Raw genomic sequence first — 5,551 nt, 5'->3', positions numbered from 1 at the left:
CCGGTGGGGGACCGTCGCTGCCAGCGCCGTGCGAGCTCGCCGAACCCGCAGGTCGCCAGTCCTCCCGCGCCACCAAGTCTCCCACGGGCGCGCCAAGAGCGGCCTCGCGCGAGTGACCTCGGCAAAGCCCTTGCCCGGCGGAAAGCCCCGCAGAGCCAGGCAGGAGGCCGTCCGGCCCTTTCCCACAGGAAGCCCTGCCCCCTGTCGCCTCTCTGAGGTCTCCTGACTGAACGGGTTTGAGTCGCCGGGCACCCGGGGCGACCGCACCTTCTCCAACAAGAGGCAGCTCTAGATGGCAAGTGACCCGGGAGATAGGCTTTGAGAAGAAGGGAACTGAGTCGATTCCAGATTAAGAGCTGCTGTGGGGCGGTTGGACCAGCAGGCAGTTGGAGAAGTCGTTGGGGACCCTAAGGATGCGCGCCTGCTCTCAGGCCTCGAGAGGCAGTGACTACTCTCTGTTCAACCCTAGGCGTGGAGAATGGATGAGAGTCCAGCTGTAGCTAGACAGGATTGGAACCTGCCTCGGGATGCTGCCACCCTGCGCACAAGCCATCCAGAAGTCTTCTCACCTGTCACTGCCGGCTAACCATCCTTTCTTCGCCCAACACCTAGTGCTGAATGGTGAAACAGCCTCGTGGGGGTCCTTCAGAGGACCGAGTGGATACCCGGACACTAATTTCCGAAGTTCAAGGAGGTTGGGATGGAAATACAGAAGGCAGGTGTGGAGAGAGGTAGGAGAGGGATTCTGTTTAGGGAAAAGAGCGATGGAGAGCAGAGGGAAGAGAACCAGAGTGACTGTAGAAGTTGCCAAGGATGTTCTAGTTGTCCGTCTCCCCTGCTTGGGAAACCTGCATACCAGTTCTCACAGTCATTCCATGGAAACTGTTTATTTGCATGGACTCTGTCCTTAATGGCAGGGGAGGTAGGTCTTTTTCTGGGACAATAAAATGATGTAGTGGCTTCTGCACTGTTGCCAGTCTACTGAGGGTGTTTTTTCCCCCCAGTTCTGCTGGGAAGCCTCGGCTGGGAAAAGACTTAAGTGCATTTAAGTGAGGCAGATTCCAGTAAAGGATGTAATTTCGTTGGTTAATGATCAACGTTTATTATTCCTCCTTGGAAGAAGAGTCAGCCGAGGTGTAGTATCTTCTTTCGATTGAGTTGTATCAAAGCAGGTGCAAGATAAGACATTGCCAAGTGATTGTGCCAAATGAAATAACGTAAAAATAAAATAACATAGATAAAATAATGTAAAATTGGAGTTTCTGCTCTCGGATCTCTTTGTTCTTAACGGCTTTCTTTTTAGACAAGGTTTTGTCATGTAACTCAAGCTTGCTTCCAAGTCAAGACCCTTCTGCCTCCTGTGAATCCTAGCGTCATGATCATGCTCCATCTGAACTCTTTAATCTTCAAAGTTGAGTTGAAGAACGTGAAAAAAATGTGGAGTAAGGGAATAAGTAAGCGGTAGATATGGTCAAGTGCATTAACACAAGTAGAGAAATAACATAGAAACCTTTACTTTATACTATTAATATATAAGTAGGGGGCTATTAACAACACTGGCAGTAGATACAGGTTAAAATTCAGGATGCTAGAGGGCATGCTCTTTGTTTTCCAGAACTGTCAGGCATGATTGATCCCAAAAGAGACTTTAAGTAAGCATGTAGGTCCACATTAGAATCTAATCTCAGGCACAATTGCTTGACCCTGACAACTAGTTAAAAAATCATGGGCGTGTGGTCAGCAAGAATCAGGCAGGGGTGTGCACCTGAGAGTTCCTGCTGCCTCAGGGCCTGAGGATACTTGGCTGGAGCTGCAGTTACTGGCTTTGGCTTATCTCGGTTCAGATAGCTGGCCTTGGCTTATCTCGGTTCAGATAGCTACAGTTTCGCTCCAGTAATCTCTGCTAGCTGCACTTCTTGACAAAGACAGAAGGCCCAAAATGAGTCTAGAGCCTCGACTTAGGCAAAAGCCAAACAGAAATGTACCCTCTTGTTTCTGTAATTTCAGTTTGTGGCATCTTCTGAAGCTCCACAGACATGCAGGAAATAAATGGTTTTAAACCTCCCATTCCTGAATTGGGCCATCTTTTCTAATTATACCTTATTGTTGTCCATTCCTATGAGACCAGTAAAAGCAGTTTTTAAATGAGATTATTTCACAAAGTTACTTCTTCTTCTTCTTCTTCTTCTTCTTCTTCTTCTTCTTCTTCTTCTTCTTCTTCTTCTTCTTCTTCTTCTTCTTCTTCTTCTTCTTCTTCTTCTTCTTCTTCTTCTTCTTCTTCTTCTTCTTCTTCTTCTTCTTCTCAAAGCCAAATCTTAGACAGCCCCGTTAGTTAGCTCTGAGAACTGCACGGCCCAGCATATGCTGCTCTGACAAATGTGCTGAGAAGGAGAAGCAGAAAGAACATGATTAAAACATCACTGCATCCGGAAAACAAAACAACAACAACAAAACCATCCTTCATCAAAGTGTCAAGAATATTTTTTTAATCTGTTAAGAACATGACTGTTGGAATTCATATTGGGTTTTTTCTTTTTCTTCCTCCACCTTCTCCCTTTCCTCCTCCTTTCTCCCCTCCCCCTTCTTCATCTTCTATAGTTCCCTTAAAGGGAAAAAAAAAAAAAAAAACAGAACAGAAAACCTCTCTCCCTGTATAGCCCAGCTTGGCCCCAAATTCACGTTCTTCCTGCCAAGGTCTACTCAGTGCTACTGTGCCCAGTTCTGTGGTTTCCTTTTTTTGAAAAGGGACCAAAAGTTCATCTTTTTTTTTTTTTTTTTTCTGGTTGTCAGCCACTTCTCCAGCCCACAAATCCATCTTTCTGTCAAGAGGACTTCAAGGAGTGAGACTCTCTGCACTAGGAGCTGCTCATGGCTGCCAGTGTCCCCTTTCCAGTGGCTTTACTGAAAGCCTCAACTGGCTTTTACCCTTAGCCTCTCTTGACTAAGCCAAAGGCTCTGGGTGGTGTGGGTTCATAGGAAGTACACCAAGACTGAGCTGAGCTCCTTAGGGAGGGGGATACTCCACGAGCTAAGCCTGAATTGTTTACTAAGTCAAAATCCAGCAGCATCATGTATGTTCTTGATACAAAAAGAAGGGGTTCCCCATAATAATGTTGAGTGACTTAGTATTTATTGTGAAAGTAATATCAAATGCCCACCACTCAGCACATTTCTATTAATCCTTCAACGATTTGAAATACACAAATTCTATTCCTGTTTTTAAAAAAGGTAAAAGTTTGTCAAAGCTCTCCTATTCCATTGATATTGTCACTGGATCTGCAGCGCCTCCCCCCCAAATCATGGCATCCAATCCCCAGGATATGGGTTGCACATGATTTCTCATTACCACACTTAGTTATGTGGCAGCTTCAGCCGGGGGGGGGGGGGAGGTCTGATTTTGGTGTCAAGAACATAAGAAAAGGGTTGTGGAACCTCCTTCTGTGGCTAAGGAAAGCCATTGAGGCCAGCTATGTGTTGGGGTGTCCTGAATAGAAAGGCTGTTGTGCGAGGCTATGAAGGTGAAGCCTGGATTTGTGTTCAAAGACCCAACAAATGGTGTTGGAGATGCCCGAATTGTGAGAAACCTGCTGAGGAGAGCTGCAAACTCCGTGTGGGACCAGTCTGAAAGAGAGAGGGGGGGGGCAGGGAGGATGTGGGTGAAAGAGCACTTGGACAGCAGACACCAAGACGCAGAGTTTGGCATTTACCCTGCTAGTTTTCAGTCTTGCTTTGGTCCAGTCTTTCCTCACTATGCTCTTTGTCCCTGCTTTTGGCATGGTGACATGTGTCATGTGCCATTGTATGTTGGAAGTCTGTGGTCTGCTTTTTTATTTTTATTTCACAGGTGGTTTATGGTTTTTCTTCCTGTGTCTTCCACGAGACTTTGAAACAGTCTTAAGGCTTTTACACACTATGAAGACTTTTAAAGTTGGACTGAAAACAGTTTTGTATAATGATATGGCCCCAAGCCTATGGGGCCAGGGGGCAGAATGTGGTGGTTTGAATAAGAATGCCCCCCATAGCTCATGTATTTGAGTGCTTGGTCATCACACAGTGGCACTGTTTGAGAAGGATTAGAAGGTGTGGCCCTGGAGTAGATGTGGCTTTGTTGAAAGAAGTGTGTCACTGTGGGTGTTGAAGGAAGTGTGTCACTATGAGTGTGCTTTGGGTCTCAGGAGCCCAAGTTGGTCTCTCTCTTCCTGCTGCCTCTAGATCTAGATGTAGAATTCTCAACTCCTTCTCCAGGAACACGTCTGCCTGTGGGGCTCCATGCTCCTTACCACGTTAATGGACTTGACCTCGGAAACTATAAGCTAGCCCCAATTAAATGCTTTCTTTTACAAGAATTGCTGTGGTCAGAGTGTGTTGTCACAGCAACAGAACACTGACTAAGACAGCTATTTGAAGCTCAGGCCACATTTTCATTAAATTTTTCCTTTTTTTTTTCTTCTTTTATTGACAGGGTCTCTACACTTTCTATGTAATCCTGCATTCACTGTGTAGATCAGGTTGGCCTCAAACTCATTGAGATCAACCTGCCTCTGCCCCCCAAATGCTGGGATTCAAGGCATGCATAACCATGCTCAGCTATGAAAGGAATCTCAAATAGCTTTGGGGGCATTTTCTCCATTCCACAGTTTTCCCTATTTTACTTAAGTAATAGAGGACGATTGGTTTTAGTAATGCCACATAGGACCAGTGAGGAAGAGTTGCTCGGCCCTTGCTGGTCTTGAGATATCTGGTACCTGCTTTCTCTTCCAGGAAGCACCCCACACAGTCACCTGACTTCCTTGTCCACCCCAGTCCCTCAGATTGAGTATAATTCAGTTCAGGAGTGCCTTGCTCCTTGGGGGGGGGGGGAGGGTGGGCTTCTGCCTTTTGACAGTGTACAGAGAACTCTAGTAATTCATCTGGCTCTTTTTTTCTATTAATCTCATCTCCTTTTTCAACAAAAACAGAAAAACCAGTGTCCAGAATAAGATGTCACCATTGTAACTGGGCTTCTAATTATTCATTTTTGATTCACCCAAAGGGAGTCAAACCTGCTAGGCTGGACGGAACCCGCTGAATTCTTAAAAGGTGCCAGACACAAACTTCTGCCAGCCAGCACGCTCTCTTGTCCTTGCCCGTTTTCCTCTCCATCATCCTCTACTGACCCCTCCTATTCATTGCCACTGTGACCCAAACTATCCCTACTCCTACCTTCAGGCAGACCTAGTGTCAAGGGCATGACCTTAATTGAATCCTTGTCACCTTGTTGAAGTCTTTAACCAATCTGCCTTTGAAGAGGAACTAAATATAATGTGGCTGGTTTTGTTTTATTCTCGAGGTGCATGATTTTGTTGTTGCTGTCGTTTTTCTTCTGCCATTTTGGGCATTCTTTCCCCAAATCCTTTGTAGATTAGATTCCTCCTTTTCTTCACAAATCCTGTTTTAGGTCGAGTTCAGTAGTAATGGCTTGTTAGACATGTGCCAAGTGCTGGATTTGATTCCCAGCATGAAGAGGTGAAGGAAAAGGACAAGGAGAAGGAGAGGAGGAGGGGAGGAGGGG

The 5,551-nt window shown here is 45.9% G+C and overlaps 1 protein-coding gene across 1 annotated transcript in view; it reads right to left on the bottom strand.

The window, feature by feature from the left end:
• Positions 1 to 860, bottom strand: part of Tifa (TRAF interacting protein with forkhead associated domain) — a 9,720-nt gene extending 8,860 nt beyond the window's left edge. Inside the window, exon 1 of the mRNA XM_029537793.1 lies at positions 570 to 860. The gene's annotated coding sequence lies outside the window, so the exon portion shown is untranslated. The remainder of the gene's footprint in view (positions 1 to 569) is intronic.
• Between the last annotated feature and the right edge of the window lie 4,691 nt (positions 861 to 5,551).

The sequence above is a fragment of the Mus pahari genome, chromosome 4, assembly GCF_900095145.1.
Source record: "Mus pahari chromosome 4, PAHARI_EIJ_v1.1, whole genome shotgun sequence".
Taxonomy (NCBI): domain Eukaryota; kingdom Metazoa; phylum Chordata; class Mammalia; order Rodentia; family Muridae; genus Mus; species Mus pahari.
The sequence above is the reverse complement of the archived record's forward strand: the minus strand, read 5'-3'. Positions and strand labels throughout refer to the sequence as shown.